A 20,451-nucleotide genomic window follows, 5' to 3' on the forward strand; every position below is an offset into this window, starting at 1 on the left:
GCAAGCGCTCTACCATTGAGCCACCTTCCCAGCCCTTCTATTTTTTATTTTTATATGTCCATAACTATTTTTGTTAGTATATATTCGTATTACAGGTAGATCTGTCATGTGAAATTCCCATGATTGCCTAAAAATATACCCTGATCAAGCTCCTTTCCTCCATGTCCCTTCCTCTATACCCATTTCTTAAAACATTTTGAATAGGTTTCTTTAATCTAAAGCATGAATATAACTAATCAGCCAAATGAGCCTTCACAGATTCTATTGGACATCTTCATTTCCATTGGTACACACCTTTCAAATAGCATCTCAACATCACTGTTTTGTGATTCATCCCTTTAATCTATAGAAATAAATAAATAAATAAAAGGAAGTGTTGCTGTGGCTTAATTAGTAGAGTGCACGCCTTGAGCTGAAGAGCTGTGGGACGGTGCCCAGGCCCAGAGTTGAAGAGTCACAACTGAAAAAATATATATATATAAATCAGTAACCCAATCATACAAAAAGATTTCACTATGGTACCTCATAAGAACTTATCTTACAATTCTTTGACCCTTATCACATTATGTAAATTCAATACATGAGTTTAATTAATTAATTCTGGCTAAAAATGGAAAATAATCTACAAGAATACTGGATGTCAGATTTCAAAATAACCTCATAATATGGGCAAAAAGGTTGATTTTAATATGAGTTGTCACATTCAATGTTTTAGATTTATTTAACATTTTTCCAGTAAATTGTGTTTACTCACAATTTTTTTTCCAAATTGAAACTAAAAATTTCAAATTCATGATATTTATCTGTGGTAATACATTTAAAAATTAGGTGCCCACATTCATCTTCAGGAAACAAAAATATGCTGAAATCTAAGACATCTCAAACACATTCCTCTGATTAAAAGTAAATTTCTAATGCCCTCACTGTCTGATTTCCGAATTCAAAGCAGGTTACTCAGCTGAAGCAAATCCACAGCCATGTTAATTTCTCTGAGGAAAAAAAAATCTGTTGAAGAAGATAAACCCTCTCCTACCTTCCTCTGCAGATCAAAGGAAAATACAACCTTTAGATTTTTGCAAACTAGTACAAGAGAAAGAATTATGACCACATATTGTAAACTTCATGCTAAATGCTGGAATTTGGGGAAGATAACAATCACCCCTTCTTCAATCATTACATTAACATTTCTACTGTAGGTATTTAAATACATTTTGTTGATGGATGAGTAAATGGTGTGGGTTATAAATAGCTGTATATCAAAAGAACAAAAATGATAGAATAAAATGAGAATTTCCGGAAGAGTTGTCAGAAAATACTGGCATCCATTATTCCCAGCACAAACATTTTAGTATTGACAAAATGTGCTATTAGTCTTATTTTTCCTTCTAACATAGCTCCATATATTTTCAACGTGACTTTGAATCATGATGAGATGCTCCAAAATTCTTTTCACTTTAGAATACTGCTGATAGTATTGTTGTCACTGGGGTAGTGGTGGAAATGAAGCTTACATTTTGTCCTTGCTCCTGAAGTAGAAAGCTTTTCCCTTAAAAATTTAAAGTATTTTTTTAACCAAAGAATAACAAAAAGTACAAGAAAGTAAGAAAATATATCAAGACATATATTAATAGGTATTAGAAAGAAAGACACCCTTTTCTCTTCAATTATTTTTATTATTATTTTTGTGTGTGTGTGCTAGTCCTGGGCTTGAACTCAGGGCTTAGCAGTGCCACTGAGCTTTTTCATGCAATACTATTGCTCTAGATGTTGAACCACAGCTACATTTCTGTTTTTTGGTGGATTATTGAAGCTAGGAGTCTCACAGAGTGTACTGCACTGGCTGGCTTTGTCCTGAGATCCTCAGATTTCAGCCTCCTGAATAGCTAGGATTACAGAGTGAGGCACCCGTATCCAAGTGTATTGAACATTATGACAAATAAGTACTACAATTTTAAGATCTCATTTGAAGTCTTATTAATAGTAAGACTTCAAGTTTTGATCCCTAGGACATAGAAGTACTGACAATTGATAATATCTTTACAACACTGAGCTAATTAAAGGGAATTTTGTCATTAGATTATGACTTGAATGCTAAAGTCACCCTCCTCCACCTCCTCCTCTTCCTCTTCTGACTTTTGCTTCTTCCCATGCTTCCCTCCTCCAATCTGGCAACTTCTCAGAAATGTAAAACCTAAGAGCCTAAAAACTATGGCCACTAAAACCCCTAAATTTTTTAATCCAAATAGATTTTCTTTTATGATTTTATTGTAAAAAAATAGTGACAGAGGGGTTACAGTTACATGAGTAAGGTAATGAGTACATTTCCTATGGAGCATTGTTATCTCCTCCTTTGTTTTTCCCCTACCATCCGTTCCTTCCCCGCCTCCCCAACTCCCCCCACCCCAACAAGTTGTAAAGTTCATTTTCTATATAGTGCCTTGTACATGCATTGTTACAGTGGGTCAGCCTGTATCCATGTTTACTCTCTCCAAATTAGGAAAATGTATATACAATATGCAGGGCACAGACATCAAATACAGTGAAAACAGGGGTTACAGTGTGGGGGAAGAACATACAAGAGAAACAAAAAAAATCACTTAGTGCATTTTAGATACATTAAAACAATAGCAAGAAAGAAAAAGAAAAACCAAGTCAAGTCTTGTCCCTACCTTGGGGTTCATTTGACTTAACATCATCCTATATAGTCATATGTACATAGCTTTTGATCTTTTCTTCTTGTCCTCAACTTACATTAGTTTATTGCAAATAAGAGAAACCATGGGACCTATATTTCTTTGGGCCTGGCTTACTTCACTTAATATAATTTTTTCCAAGTTTTTCCATTTCCTAACAAATGGGGCAATGTCATTTTTTCTGTTGGAGGCAAAGAGTTCCATAGTATACATATACCACATTTTCTTGATCCATTCATCTACTGAGGGGCATGTGGATTGGTTCCATATCTTAGCTGTTTTAAATAATGCTGTGATTCTATAGTCATAAAAGAAATGCAAATCAAAACAACATTGAAATTCCTCCCTTGGTTACAATAAAAAAAAACTAATAGCAACAGCTGATGGGGGAGATGTGTCTAAAAGGGAACCCTACTGCATTGTGGGTGGGAGGTAAACTTTTTCAACCACTTTGGAATCAGTATTGGAGGTTCCGCAGAAGATTTCATATAGAGCTCCCCTATGACCCAGTAATCCCACATTTGGACATTTACCCAAACAATTACAAACAAGGCTCTACTAAAGCTACAAATAGATTTTTTAAGCTAATTATGAGAGTAATGGAAACCTGACTAATGTGTAATTCTTATATAAGCTTCAAAATACACAAGATATTTGTAGAGAGTAATGAACATTATTTATCTCTTAATTATAACTTACTTTTTCATAAATCTTTTAAATAGCTGTTCATCTCTTCAATCTATCACTTGTGGTCAATGAAATATAATTTGTGATGATTTTGTATTAAGAAACACACAGGAAAATACACTTGATAGAAAACAGGAAATAATGGATAACATATAAAGATTAAAACATGTATCATGTAGGGAAATATGCTTCAAATTATATAAAAATATAAATATTTTATGCTTAATACACTTTGGGGCAAAAGGTAGATATGATCAATATGCTTGGAGCAAGAGGTCAAATTAGAGGAAGAGAAGAGAGATGATAATCAAATCATGTTTCAGAAGCTACAAATATTGTAAGTACAGTTGTGCTAGGTATATTCAATATGTTTCAACTCTGACCCACTTTTTGAATGTATCCTTGGCATTCTAACATCAAATGCTGATTGAAGACCTGGTCAATTCTAGATCTCATCATGGAGAGGACTGCCATTATCTTTCTTGCTCTATTAGAATTCTCTCAAAAGAAAGGTCAATGTTTTGAGAACAACAAGCTCAAAAGCATTCAACCAAATACTGTAGAGTAAAACAATATTAAGTGGTTTGGAACTATAGAATCATCAAACATTTGAGTTAAAAATTACATTAGAAATTTTATTCAGTATAGGCTTCAAATCTGCAGCTCATATTATCTGACAGCAGCTCCGTGGGAAATACCAAGAGAGAATCTTGAACCTAAGGACTGAAGAGAGATAGTATATTTTCCAATATTAAATTTGTATGGAGGGGCTGGGATGGTGGCTCAGTGGTAGAGTGCTTGCCTTGCATGCATGAGGCCCTGGGTTCGATTCCTCAGCACCACATAAGCAAAAAGAAACAAGTCAGAAGTGGCGCTGTGGCTCAAGTGGTAGAGCGTTCTCCTTGACCTGAAGAGCTGAGAGACAGCACCCAGGCCCAGAGTTCAAACCCCATGACCAGACCCCCCAAAAATTGTATGGAATTTCTTTTTTAAAATATATTTTATTGTAAAAATACTGTACAGAGGGGGTACAGTAAGATGAGCAAGGTAATAAGTACATTTCCTCTCAAGTATTTCCTATCTCATTCTTCCACAACTACACTTCACCCTCCCCCCTTCCCAGACTAAATTGCAAAATTTGTTTTTCAACATAGTATCTTGTATATCTCGTTGTTACAATGGGTCGACCTGTACCCTTATTTAAGCATTTTCTTTTTTTCCTTTCCCTCCCCAATATAGAGAAGTGTATATACAAGATGCAGGGCACCAGACATCAAATACAGTGAAAACAGGGGTTATACTGTGGGGGAGGAACATACAAAGTAACAGAAAATTCACATGGCACATTATAAATATGTTAGGAACAATAGTAAGAAAGGAAAAAAACACTTGTGTCCCTATCTTGGAGTTAATTTTGCTTAAAATCATCTCATCTGGTCATATGTATAGAATTTCTTACTTAAGGATAGATAATTAAAATAAGGACAAGTTCATGATCAATTGATTCTTAAAATTGCATAAATACTATTTAAACTGATGTGCATATGTTTTTGGCATTGTACAACAATCCTGTCTCCCAAGAGTGGGCACTAAGATGCTGAGTGGAAGAAACAACTAGTATCTGGACAGTATATCTCAATGTAAATTATGGTAAGAAAACCTCAAATAATAATATATCTATAATAAGAAAACATTTAAAATATTTAACAAATTTAAAAGGAGTCAATAACTTCTTCTCCACCTAATTCTTAAAAAAGAAGAAGAGTTCTGTTGGGAAGGTATTGAGTGAGGCTTCAAGATGAAAACTGATAAAAAAGAAACAAGAGGGGGAAGAAGATAGGACAATAGAGAATTACAATAGAGCTATACAATGTGAAAACAGTGTTGGCGGACTGCACGAATGGATTTGTGAAGCAAGTTCATCTGACAAAAATAGGCACTTATCACATAAGAGCCACAAGAGCATTTTTAAGACTCCTTGCAGGTGCCAAAATCTAGGGACATTGAACTTTCTTACATAAAATGTTGTGACATTTGCATATAATCTCTACATAGCCTCCAACACATTTTAAATCCGTTCCATCACTTCCAAGTTACTTATACTGACTTACATAGTGATTGTTAGGTAAATGTTTCTTCCAATTATTGTTTAGGGAATAAAACAATAAAAATAGTCTATAGTACAGGAGAGATGCTGAGTCTTGATATTATAGCTTAAAGATAATTGCATATCTGAAGTAGTGAATCTAAAGATTATAGTTTGGGGCTGGGATGTGGCTCAGTGGTAGAGTTCTTGCCTTGAATGCATGTGTCCTTAGGTTTGATTCCTCAGCAACACATAAGCAGAGAAAGCTGGAAGAGGTGCTGTGATTCAAGTGGTAGAACAGTAGCCTTGAGCTGAAGAGCTGCAGGACAGCTCCCAAGCCCAGAGTTCAAGCCCCATGACCAATAAAAAATAAAAATAAATTACAGCTTTGTAATTAAGCACTCACACAAAAATACTGCATAGCAAGGCATCTCTCTTGGTTTCACATTCTGATATCATGATCTTAAAATCCTGAATTTTTTAATGAAAAAAAAATCCTTCTTCTCCCATCTTCATTTTTGGATTGAGTCCTACAAGCTAAGTACTCATTTCTGACTAAAATAAATATTTGTCATAATTACTGCTGTGTAATTTCATAACTCTGACTTAGAGTCAAAATTTGGGTTCTCTAGTATATTCTAGTTTTTACTTAAAAACCTCTTTGAATTAATGACTTTGTGAATTCTGTGGACTTGTAGCCATCAGACCCTTTAAGGAAGGTGCTCATCACCTGGAATAATACTCCCAAAATGTCATGCATCTTTTTGGTGGAATTGACAAGTAGTTAAACAGATGGAAGTACTAATTCAAGGAACATAAGGTATGTCTCAGTGTCCCTCATTATAAGAATCATACCTCATTTTAGACGCAAGTGTGGCTCCCACCCACACAGACCTGATGTTATCTAACATTTTATTATGGTAAACTATTTACATCAGAAATGCTACATTATAAAAATGTCTACAGAGTATCTTATTTATGCTTAGGCATTAATCACACAACTTTAAACCTCCTACAACACATTTCCCATGTGTTCCTCATTCTGTTTCTTCACCTCATATTCTTTCTGCACTTTATTCTTGGACATCTAAGAAATTTAAAAAGCATATGCTAGGGTTAACTTTATAAATAAAATTTTAGCAAAGATGTATAATAACATGACACAGAGAATATATCATATTAAAGATATGCTATCTTTATTTTCTGCTCATACACGATGTCTGTCTTTGTTGTTGTTTTAAATGTACTAGCTGATTTTTTTTGTTTCCTTTGTATGTTCTTCCCCCTATGGCACATCCCCTGTTGTCACTGTACTTGTTTTTGGTACCCTGCATCTTCAATATACATTTGTCTAATCTGGGGAGAAGGGGAATAACAAAACCATGAAACAAGAACACACAGGATGACCCATTGCAACAATGAGATCCTCAGGACAGTATATTGGAAAACAAATACTGTATCCTAACTGACTAAAGACCAGGAGTTTTGATCTCTGATGAAACTAGCTTAATAATCTGTTAAAACATTGTGTTTCTTAATAGTAAATGGTTTGTTATGCAACAGATACTTTCATTTCGGGAAAATTATGTGCTAACAAAATATTTACAGCAGTGATATCTGAATGATTTATCAATTGGATGGGTCTCTCTCCTAGCATTTATATCTATGTCTATCTGTATGCCTATCTATGTCTTTCTGTCTATCTATCTATCTATCATTTTATCTATCTGTCTGTCTGTCTTCTATTTCTTAATCATAATCATAATCATCATCATTTATCTCTATTATCTGTCCATCACATATATATCAATCTATCCATCATCTATCTTCATCAGTATTATCATCATCATTATCAACATCATCTAATTCCTATCTACTATCTGTCTATCCTTTATTATTAATATATTACTGTCTTTGTCTCTAGAGAAAAACTTTTCACGTCTGTGAAAGGAGAAATAATATAACAATAATCTCTTTTCTTTTTTACAATTATATCTCCCAATTGCTAGGATATTTAATGACTAAGAAAAAAATTCACGAACACATACAAGAAGAAAGTAGAAGTTAGTTCCCCATGCTTCCTAAAAACATAAACTTCAATATAAATAACCCTTCCTTTGTAGTGATAATTGTGCCAACCAGAGTCCAGCCATCACAGATATTCTTAAATTCAAACTGAACTATGTTCCATAAAAGCACTACTATTCTTTTTTTTTTTTTGGGGGGGGGGTCCGGTCATGGGGCCTGAAATCTGGGCCTGGGTGCTGTCTCTCAGCTCTTCAGCTCAAGCCTAGCACTCTACCACTTGAGCCACAGCGCCATTTCCGGCTTTTTTCTTTTTGCTTATGTGGTGCTGAAGAATCAAACCCAGGGCCTCATGCATGCAAGGCAAGCACTCCACCACTGAGCCACCTTCCCAGACCAGCACTACTATTCTTAAATTCAAACTGAACTATGTTCCACAAAACCACTACTATTGTTGAATTCAAACTGAACTATGTTCAACAAAAGCACTATTAATTCTTTTTTTTTTTTTGCCCGTCATGGGGCTTGAACTGGGCACTGTCCCTCAGCTCTTGAGCTCAAGGCTAGCACTCTACCACTTGAGCCACAGTGCACCTTCTGGCTTTTTGTGCTTACATGGTGCTGAGGAATAGAACTCAGCAGTTTATACATGTGAGACAAACACTGTACCACTGAGCCACTCTCCAGCCCACTACTAAGTATTTTGATTACTTATAGTTAATACCAATTACAGTTAGTTCCAGATTTTTCAGTTTTATCTAAGTTTGTAGTTTGTTTCCACTAAATATTACAAATGAAAGTTGAATATGCATTTTTATAATTTTATGTAGCTAAAAGTCATTATAGTTTGTAATATGAATGTTTACATGATAAGTTTAAAAATAAGAAGACTAGAATTTTTGAATCAAGAGAAAAGAAACTATACAGCAAATGCTTTAAAACAGCAAAATATAATTTTTATATGGAAATGTTCAAAATTTCAAAATTTAAATAAATCCAACCTTTAAAAGTCACTCCTGATCTAGCTTTATGTGAGCTAGTTGTATTTTATATTCTATTCATATTTTCAATATTATTTTGCCTTATGTCCTTGCATTTCACCTAAGCTTATTTGGACTTCATTTGTTTTTGTTGTAAATAATTTTCTTCTACACACTTACCTCTCTTCATTTGTAGTGACATTACTTAAATTATGTAGCATATACTCACTATTTCATACTTCTTTTTTTATATTCTGTCAGAAGCATTTCTATTTTGTTCTTTCCAAGTGCAATCTGAATAGACGGATAGGAGAAAAGAGAAAGAAGAAGCATCTTCCACTCTAATTTTATCTGCAATTCACCATGCTGTTATTTCTCTTCGACATGCCCACACTCTTTCTGATTTTGGAATATCTGAAACTTCAACTTGGAACTATTTTTTCTGGATACTTAACTTCATTCTAGTCATTTTTCATTGGCTTTTCTATAAGCATGTTTACCTTTTTTTTCCCCTCTCTTTCTTTAGCAGAGATTTCCTATATTTTTTTTCCATTTTCCATTTCAATTCTAATATTCTCTTTCTAGGCTTCTAAGCTTGAACATTATTAGATACTTTCATACCTTGTTTTCCATTAAAGTTAATATTTGTAAAAAGTTCATATTTCAAACTTTATTAACTTTGAGTTTCTTACTTTACAAGTTCAAACCAATACATTTCCATTAGTATGAGCTTGCAGAAGAAGAAATAATAATGGCACATAAAGTATAGTATTTTTTCTGTGCTAGGATCTCTTCTGGGTATTGTTTATATACCATTATATTTTCAGAGCAGTTAAGAGGCTCTTGAGGTGAAGGAGTAACTGAAATCAAACTATAATGTCTGGCTCCAGAATCTCTGTCCCAGTAATTCTTTTTATAACAAGTTAAACTAGAAAATACTATATTTTTTCTGTGTTTGTGTATGTATATGTGTGCATGAAAGTATTAGAGCTTTCTCTCAAGGACTCTCATTCTTGCCTGAGAATCACATTTCAAAGCCAATGTAGTCAGAAAATGTCTGGAAGACTCTTAACTGCAACACAAAAAAATAAACAAACAAACAATAAAAACCAATTGTTGGAATGGGTGGAGTAGGTCAAGGAGACAGGGATAGTGAATGAAGAGGAGGAGGGGGCAGAATACAGTCAAAAATTCAATGTATATGCTACGAAATTCAGGGATGAAAATGGAAAGGAGTAACATTGAGAAGCTATTGTATTCATAAACTGCTTTGTTAAATGGCAACTCCTTCTTTCAACCTCTTCAAGGTAAAAGGAAATGTTTAAAAATAAAGCCAGAAGTAGAAGCCTGATTCAAGTGTTAGATTGCTAGCCTTGACTGGAAAAGCCAAGAAAGTGCACCCAGGACTAAGTTCAAACTCTTATTTCTGGCACAAAAATAAGCAAATGAACAATTAAGGAAAAATTAATAAAAGCTGTTGGTCAATAATGCACATATTACTATAGTTTATATAATAGTTTATATAATTTAACATACACACATATAAGTATATATATATATATATATAAAGGAAATAAACATTTCACTCATATATGTAAATGCATTTTTGACGTAACGATTATAGGATGATGAGGTGCACTATCAATTACGCAATTGTAAATCATCATGTACTTCCAGGTAGACATTGATTCTTTCCTCAAGTATCTTGCCTTCTATATGTACTTTGTGGGTCATTTAACATGTGTACCCATTTTTAGACCATTTTGTTTGAACTGCCCTCATAGGCTCACCCAAGTTTTTCTATTGTAGTCAATGCCAATGGCTTTTCAATTCTATCTAGGCAATATTTATTTACTACCTTCTAGGCAGTAATGACATACTATGTTTGTAGTTATTTTTAAGTCAGATTGCATTAGACATGAATAAAGTATGATAAGTAAAGTGGAACTCAAAGAATTTTATCTATCATTTTCTGAAATAGTGCAAGAATATTGAATGTAAAATAAGAAAAAGCTATTTTATATTCTCTGTTTCTAAAAAGGGTTGTGAAAATTTTCCACATAATTGTTAGGAAGTCACACATAAAGGCATGTTAGTGATGTTTAGCAAGACACAGGAAAGAGGTTTGAATAATGGCACGTGACCATTAACATGAAGGGTATTTTCAACAATAATTTAAAATGAAGGGAAGAATGGAAAGTGGTACTTGAAAGAAAGAGGCATTTAAAAAGATTAGTTCTATCTCCTTAGCAGCACAGCTTTTAAGGGTTTTTTTTTTTGCATAATTGCCTTTTTGTGTCTTAGTAAGAACAGAGAAGTATTTTATTATTATTCTTTACCTGAATTAATCACTTCAGGTACTTTTCCTAAGTAGTCTTATTGTATTATCATTAGATTTACTTCTTTTTTTTTCCTTGTGTGTAAGGGAGTTATGGCTGCCATAGTTTGGGCCTTTATTGTGACCTCCTTCAATAATCCTGCCTGTTTCAGTTGTTGAAAATAATTGTAGTTATATTTTTGATAGAGATTTCTGTGTGTTTTCAAAAATATTTTCCTGAACAATATCATTTTAAAGTGCAATTTTTTTGTGCTTGTCCTACACTTGAACTCAGGTCCTGGCCTTATCACTGAGCTTCTTTTATGCTCAAGGCTACAGATCTAACATTTATTTGAGCCACAGCTCCACTTTTGGCTTTTTGGTTAGTTTAGCAGAGATAGAAGTCTCACTGATTTTCCTGCCTGTTCTAGCTTTGAACACAATCCTTAGATCTCAGTTTCCTGAGGAGCTAGGATTGGCACTGGCTAACATGCACACTAGTTTTAACTGTTCATGGAATGTGCAAATAATTTCACCAAGTCCAATTTTGTTCTTGGACATTCCCATGAGTCACATGCTCAGTTAAATAAGTGGTTTATTTAAAATTAGTTATTCAAACGTTATCACTTGGAAAGTATGAATCAAGTCAATAACTGTTGTCATTTAAAACTTTTAAGTATTTTAACGCATATAATAAATTTTACATAAATAGCAATTAATTCTAGTAAAGCTATAGATTTGTCACTGCCAGTAACATTATCTCTTTGACAATATTGATTGATTTAATTAATTGACTAATTAAATAAATGTCCAATCTTGTATCACAAAGCATTTGAAACAGCATATAGACAATGTTATGGTCATAAAATTTCATTATCCAAAGAGCATTATAGATCATCTTGCTTCACGTCTCATTTGCAAAACTAAGAAAGCATTGACCTATGGATTTTATTTTATTTTTCTGTTTTAGTTTTTAGTAACAAAATGAATTGATATCTTGCACTTTAGACTTGGAATTTCATGCCTTTCTAATCTCCTGAAAAAATATGTGTGAATTTTATTCATTTGACAATTGGAAATGAATAGTTCAATAAATGGGTTTGGAAAAACGAGTGTACTAGTGATGTTAAGTAATTTTATATATGATCTTATATAACAGAAAGGTATAAAATATTTCATTATACTTTTGCTATGCTTTCTCATGATTTTAAAGAGATAACTAGTCTAATTTTAATGTAGAAAGTAAATCATAAATCACTTCTACTCACTACTCATTTTTGTTATATATTTCTGAACATATTTTTTACCTAAGTGCTTATATTAATGTTTATAGGAAATTATTGCAATTAAATTTATTCAAAGTTTCTCATTTCCTGCTAAATTCTGCAGAGGATTATATACATTCAACTAAGGTGATAAGAAGAAACTTCCTTACAATATGCTGTTCATAACTGTAAATTTTACGGTATTTAATGTAGATCTTATTTCTGTTGTAATCGTTTTTGAAGCATCTATACATCTACTATCCAAGACCTTTCTGGAAATCACTTATTGGTAATATATGTGGTCAAAAGTTAATGAAAACTTTCAAAATCTTCTTCAGACAACTTTTGCCATAAAAACCCATATCACTTTTGCCATGATTGCTTTTTTAAAAAATATTATTTTAGACAATGTGAAGGATTTCTAATTTGATTTATTGATCCCTAAGGGGAGGAGGCAGAAAGTAGAAGTCAAATTCTTTTAGATTATTACTTCTCCCATTCTCTCCCATTCTGCACTTGTATGTTAGCCTGAATATTGAGAGTATAAACTCTTTAAAATGTTTTCTAACATAATCTTCTTCACTTGCACTTTTTGTACTCAACTGTTAAAACCTCTCCTCATCAAAATTTGTGTTTTACCCGCAACTATTCTGTAATAAATCATTGTCTCAAAACCTATAAAATTACTAATTAGGTATCCACTTCAAAAGTTTACATGTTTTAGTAAAATGTTTTGTATAATATTGTATTATTTATGCTTCACGTTTAAAATTCAGTGACTTTTAATCAATTCTTAGTTTATGATACCACAAAATTTACAATCCAAATTTAGAGAATTTTCACCATTCCAGTATATTCTTTATGCTGTTTTGTACTCAGTCCTTGCTTACATGCTCCCAGTTAAGCAAAACAGATATATTTTCTGGTCTGTGAACTGCACATACATAGAATCCTAATACATCTTGTGTTTTCAATTTAGCTTACTTCCCTTAGCTTCACATACAGGTTATCATGTCACAGAAGCTTCTCAGTTTCAATGCTGACAGCATCCTAGTACAATCCATATCTGATTACCAGTTGATAAACTCCAGGATTATTTCCTCTCCTTAACTATTATGAATAAAGTTCAGAAATGAACATTTAAAAATTTGTGACCATATGATCTCACTTCTTTTGAATAGATATCCAAGACTGCAATACTGGGTTGTAAATTAAATATATGTCTAAACACTTAAAACCCAATATACACAATAGAATTCCAGTCATACATCCAAAAGAATGATATGGTAGGAAGTGGAGCTATGTTCAAAGTGGTAGACCGTTAGCTCTGAGCAATAAATAAATAAATAAATGATCAGGGGCAGTGCCCAGACCCTGAGTTCAACCCTCATGACTGACAAAAAAAAAAAAAAGAGGAATGTTGAACGATATTAGACTATTCATAAGGAAATGAAAAGACTTGGAAAATAATTGTCTACCCATAGCTTCATTCCTTCATTCCTTCTTTCTTCTTTTTTCTGTCATCACACTTCTACTGTTAAGGAAATGCAGTCAGTTTTCAAATTCCATTGGTCATATTTCGTATTCCAACCTTTTCCTTTGGTTCTTTTGTGAGATTCACTGTCTTGTGAGCTACATTTGTTAAATTTAACATAATAACTTAATGCAGGCTTACTTTGTTTCCTTAGATGTATTCCTAATAGCTGTCTTTAAAGAAAGATGTTTGATAAGCTTGAAACATGTGTGGTCTCTTTTGCTATGAATTTCATTCTTTTTGTTTCCCCGTTTGGCTTTTGGCTTATATACCATACCTTTCTCTTCCATTTTATGCCTAAATAGTTGAATGGGGTTAAAAACTTGTTATAATAAGCCTGACACTGGTGTCTCACACATAATCCTAGCTACTCAGGAGGCTGAGATCTGAGGATCATGGTTCAAAGCCATCCCGGGCAGGAAAGTCTGTGAGACTCTTATCTCCAATAAACCGGAAGCGGCACTGTGGCTCAAGAAGAGCTCAGGGACAGTGTTCAGGCCCAGAGTTCAAGGCCCATGACCGACCCAAAAAAAAAAATCTCGTTATATTAGCTATAAAATGGAACAAACATGGGTTCTTATTTTCCATAATTAATTCTATTATTATATTAGTTATTTTTTTATTTTAAATACTTTCTACATTCAATCTAGAAAACTGGTTTCTTTGAGGATATGACCATTAATACCTTTATATTTCCAGTCAATTTTGCGTATGTGTGTGTGTGTGTGTGTGTGTGTGTGTGTGTGTGTGTGTGTGTATGGTTGTTGCTTGTTACTGTTTTTTTAAGATTGATTCTCCTTAGCTTGTTGTGCAACTAATTGCAAGTTTTGATAAACTTCCTGGATGTTTGGGTGTATATTCAAGTTTCAGGAATTTTTTTCCTAATATTACTCAGCCTTTGTTTCTCTGCATGGTATTTTTATATCCCCATTACACATTTATTCAATTTCCAGTGAGACAGTAATAGAAGAACTTGTCAACACTATGAATTTCTCTTATTTTTCTGCAAATTTTCCCAATGTAATTTCAAGTTAGCCAAGTGATTTTTTTGTCTCCATTTATTAGTTGCCTGGCTTTTATGGACTATTTTGTACAGTGGTAGTTTGGGTTTTTTTTTTTTTTCTAGAGAGTGAATTGAATGGACTTCTCATTTTGCAACACTGGGTGTCCTAATTCTGAGAATTGCGTTTGAATTTAAAAATCTGAGAGCAGATACTTCTTAACTTTTATTTTCTTTTACTTTAATTATGTCTCAGACATTTTAAGTATTGCCTAGATCAGGCAGGGTCATATAATTTAAGGAAATAGATCAAAAGAAAATGTGGTATATACATAGGAATTTTATTTATCCATTAGAAAAAATGATATTGTACTATTTTTAAAGAAATGAAATGACTTGGAAGAATGTTAATTGAAGTAAATCAGGCCCCGAGGGACACAGGTTGTAGGGTCTCCCTCCTTCGTGGAAACTAGTAGTAGCTTATGAGGTTATAAGTAAACAAACCCTTTGGGAAGTGAACATGTTGGCGGTAGTTACAAATGCATTAAATAAAATATAATGCACAATTTAAATGAGAACTCAAATTGTGTATTTCTTGAAAAGGCAAAGTCAAAACCTAACAAAACAAGGTTACCAGACATTGTACTTGCAAGAGGTGTGGTAGCATAAAGAAGAAAGGGATAAATGAATGAAGAAGAAAAAGATGAGGGAAATGCAGGTAGTCGGGGGAAAAAAACAAACAAAGGAGAGGTTAACAATGTTTGACAAGAAATGTGCTCATTACCCTTCTCATGTAATTGTAACCCCCCTGGTACGGCATCTTTAAAATAAAATATATATATTTATTTTTTTTTAAGAATTCAATGTATTTATTACAAAACTAAGAAAAGTAAGGGAAGTAGTGGGTTGGGAAGAGTGGGTGAATGTTGAAAGGGATGACACTGATCAAGATGTGTTGTACACATAAACTGTTTTGTTAAATCACAGGTTCTTTGCACAATCACTTAAAGATAATTTAAACAAATGAACTAGAAAAATTGAAGGGAAATCTATCCCAATGGAAACACTAAAATAATTATTCTTCCCTTTTGGTGCTACAGAGATTATTTTATTGTATTTAGTTCTGTAAATAGCTTCTCCTTCAGTCCCAAAACATGTTGGTAGCCAGATTCTTACCTGAATTGGTCTTCTGCTAGACAATGATTAACACATCCCATTAAACACTGCCACATTCCAGTCATCTTCAACCCACCAAATACATAGAAACACTCAATAAACAACTCTTTTATAGAAAAAAGATTATATATTATTTTAATCTAAAATTTCAGAAATGAGGAGATAGACACTTAAGGGACCATTTGAGATACATAAAAATTGGGTAGAAATGAAACAGTTTTCTAAGTCATTTCTACGCAGAATGCTTTCAACATGTATTTATACCAATATACCACCTTTCAATAAATGAAAACTAATGAAAATGCATTAATATATACAAAAAGAGAACATACCCACTAAACATAACTCTAATTTGTTCTTCAGTCCCATAGTTCAATAAACATGAAATTCCAGAAAGAATATCAGAGAAATACTACAAATAAAAATATTCCTAATAGTTTTTGATAAATAATACATTAATTCATGTAAATGAGTATAAGAATCATGTAGCTGTGTTTTATACAGTTTTCTAATATTTAGGCTGTTTTAAATAGTTTGAAGGATTGCAAGAAATGATTTATTGTTTCATTTTAGATTTTAATCTATCTAATTTTGTAAAATTGTTTGGTAGAAAACTCCACAGAAGAAACATTTTCAAAGTCTATGTAAGAAACAAGGCAGGTTTAGAAAATCCTGCTGCTAGGTTAGAAAGCTGTATTTCTTTGCAAAATCTCTCAAAGGATCCTGAGACACAGAATTAATGATTTAACAAAAATCTTTATCTCATTTTTTGAAGTAGTTTTAGATTAAAAATTTCTATCAAAAAGCCCATGCTGTTTTAAATCAGAGCTCACAGTGAAAAAAAAAAAAAACCAAAACTTGGTCTCTCTATTGGTTTGTGAATTTTACATTTTTAAAAAACTTGTCTTATACTCTTGATTTCAGGTATCACAGTAAAAAAATTAGAGTATTTCTCTAGCTTGTTTCATTAAATTGTTTTTCACACATGTTAGCTTTGTAAGTCTATAAGCACATACCACTCTATAAGAGAAAGAAAAGGACTTGTTCTTTACAATTCCTGTATTAGGAAAAATAATTGTTTCCTGCAGATATTTAATTCAAAGAACAAATTTAGGCCCATTCAAAACCACTAGCTGTTTTGCTGTTATTTAGTTAAATGGAATAAAAGAATCTCTTAGCATATGAGAAGCATTTTCTTTTCTTGTGAAGTTTATGGAACACAGAGAAAAGCCCTAAAATACATTTAAAAATCTGCATTGTTTTATTTATCTAAAAATATCATAAATGAGTTGTCATTTGTATTGTGAAAGTACTATGTCTCTTAACAGTGGCAGTATTTTTTTTGTCTTAAATTAACAGACAGTTTAACAAAAGGAATACGAGGAAGCTGAAGCAGTTTGGGGGTTAGTAAGTTGAATTGAGAAAGGAATGGAGGACAAAGACAGTCACAATACTCAGTCTGCATGTGTGAGAAAGAAAGTGGGAAACCTGATTTGAGGAACAGGGGCAGGAGTATCATGAAAACATAAATGGACATGCTGAATTGTAACCTCTTTGTATGACAATTGGAAAATGAAACAAAATAAATACTAAACTCAATAGAAAAAAATAAGTTGAGAAATAGCTTTTACTTACAGCTATACAGAACTATTCAATGTATTATAAACACAAAACTAGACACAAACACACAAAATCTTTTTAATTGAATAAAGGTGTGGTGGAAATGCAGATAAAATGACAAAAGAAAATCCAAAACCATTTTTAAAATTTTCACATTGTTAGTATACAACATGAAAACCTCTAAGCAAATTTGAGATTTCAGAACAGAAATAAACGGTAACCTGGTTTTGAAGATTGAAATAAGAATATGCCTTTGAAATTAGAAATAATGAAATAGTGTGGATATATTTACTGCTTTCTTTTCAGAAGACATATAGTTATGCTTCCAAGGTTTTAATTTTATTTATTTTTAATTATGGACATCACCCTCCTCATCTTATGATATCTTAAAAAAGGTAAATAACCATTTTGGAGAGGAAAAGAAGCTGTATAAAATTAGTGAGATCCTTTGATGTCAAATTGAACTATCTGGCTATAAAGTTTATCAAAAAATCCATATCCAAATTTCATTTTACCGATACAGTAGTGACCTGATTGGGGTTACATAAGGTTTAAAAAATTAAATGAAATAATATAAAAGCTTTAGAGTAGTGTCTGTAACACATTTAAAACCTTAATGCTAGATACGATTACTTAAGGAAAGAAGAAAAAAGTAGTTATCATAGAACTGTAATGGAATCACTGTAAGTACTGCAAGATAATCAATGGACTAACATGGACACATGATACAGGTAAATCTTGGACATCCTGATGAATATTTTGCATGTCAATGTAATGCAATGGGAAACCAATTAGAGTAATTAGGCCAAGAAGTTAAACAATCAGCTGCATATTTGGGAAAGTTTTCTAACTTCTGTCCTTGAGTAAAATTGGAAGGAAGTTAGCAGTTGTAGAACTGCTGCATAAAATAGCTTATCTGACTTTTACATTTTATTTTTGCTGCAATGGAGATTTGACTTGATATGGACTATTCTCTGGAACCAGTAATAATATAACTTGCTAATATTTGTGGAGTAGAAGAATTAAAGAGAAAGATCAAAATCCAACTTATTAGTGTCACCACCTAGTGTCAGGATGATTGTACAATTCAACACTGTATTATTCAGGTGAGAGCAAAGTATCAATAAGGATCAGAAATACAGTGTTATACACATGTGTATACCTAGATATATGTGCATATGTATACATGTATGTGTATACATATATATGATTTACTTATTTAATATTCAAATAGATACTTTATAAAGAATAATATTGAAAGTTTACAGATTATAGGGGAGACGTAAATTTTAAGTCACATGGCTGTATTTATACTTTTTTTGGGGGGGTCCGGTCGTGGGGCCTGAACTCTAGGTCTGGGCACTGTCCCTCAGCTCTTCAGCTGAAGGCTAACGCTCTACCACTTGAGCCACAGCGCCACTTCCAGCTTTTTTCTTTTTGCTTATGTGGTGCTGAGGAATCGAACCCAGGGCCTCAGGCATGCAAGGCAAGCGCTCTACCACTGAGCCACCTTCCCAGCCCCTGTATTTATACTTTTAATGAAACCTACGATCATAGATATTTACTGACAGAGAACTTACTGCCAGTTTCATTCAAAATGCTTTGTTTGTTAGCATTATCTCACTTATCTTTTCTAATAATCTTAAGGGATTTGGTCTACTTAGTATCGGATTGAGATAAAATTAAACCTGTGTTTGGAACAATTTGCACTTGATCACAAAAATAAGTTGTAGAGCTGTAATTTGAATAAATGCCAATCTACCCGAGAGATTTATTTTCCAATTATATTACTTTTTGAAAAAATGAAATCACCTCTCTGAACTCAAAATCTTCTGGGTTTCTAACAGCACAAAACAGTTTTAAATTTGTCACTTATGTAGTCTTAGACATTGAACCAATGCCATATATTACAAGAATGCAAATATTTTTGAATTGCCTTATATTACAAGGACATAGTTTTTCTACTGCTAAAGCTTATGTTACAGTATGACACTGATATTTTAAAAACTTACAATGAATCAGTCATGATCTCTATGTCCTTGAAGAAGAAATCTGAAACAGAATTATATTGCTTATTAGAGATTCTAATAAGAGAAGCAGCAAAGCACTACCAATGGGGGGAAAATCATTTATTATCCTTACTAAAAGTTTTCCTTCTCCCATTACTGAACAGTTAAGATTTTAGCCAACTGTGTAATGAATATGAATTCTCCCTTGTTAATCAATTTGCCTCCCATTTTAAGCAGACCTCCTTTGCAGATCCTTCTGTGATCTGTCTTACATGCATTCTCAGTTTAGCTGAATCTCTCCTGTGATTTTTTTATTCTTCTGCATAAACAAACTTTATCTCAACTCTCTCTAATTAAATCAATAAAAGACTTTATCTTCTCCACTGAAAGTATTGACTGAGTGCAATGGGTAGCTGAGTGTTAGGGGAAAATATAAGCTTCACACTGCACAGCTGTAGAATCGGATTTTTTAAAAATCCTCTCTGCCTCCCTTTCTGTGTTTGTTTTTATTTTTTTCCTTTTCCCTAATCACTCAGCACAAAATCATTTACTTGTGTCTTGGAAGTGATAGGATGTAGATACAGAAATAAATGAAGGATAGCCAGCATCCTTTCTGGGTTTTTCTGTAACTGACAAATCCCACTGGGAGACATAGAATAAAATCAGACATGCTGCTGTTAACTTAGAGGAATGATTGTAAAACTGGCCACGGGCTATGGTTCTAGGTCTTAAATCCTTTCAATGAATGCTACCACAGTGAGAAGTGGTAAGAATACAAGCTTCTGCAAACATGGTGCTTTTCCTTGAAAGGCCTCTATACTACCCATGTGTACAACTTCTTATCTAAGCATGAACAGTGTTTTTAAAGGTTGTTTCCTTGAATATTTTGATGACTCTGATAATGTACAGTCAAAAAACATTTAAAAAGAATATGAATATGTGGCAGTTCTTACACACACTAAACTGAAATAAATATTTACTGCAGTACAAATGCTGAAATATATATATGTGTGTGTGTGTGTGTGTGTGTGTGTGTGTGTGTGTGTGTGTGTGTGTGTG

This window comes from Dipodomys ordii, unplaced genomic scaffold (genome assembly GCF_000151885.1).
Source record: "Dipodomys ordii isolate 6190 unplaced genomic scaffold, Dord_2.0 Scaffold1, whole genome shotgun sequence".
NCBI classification, from domain to species: domain Eukaryota; kingdom Metazoa; phylum Chordata; class Mammalia; order Rodentia; family Heteromyidae; genus Dipodomys; species Dipodomys ordii.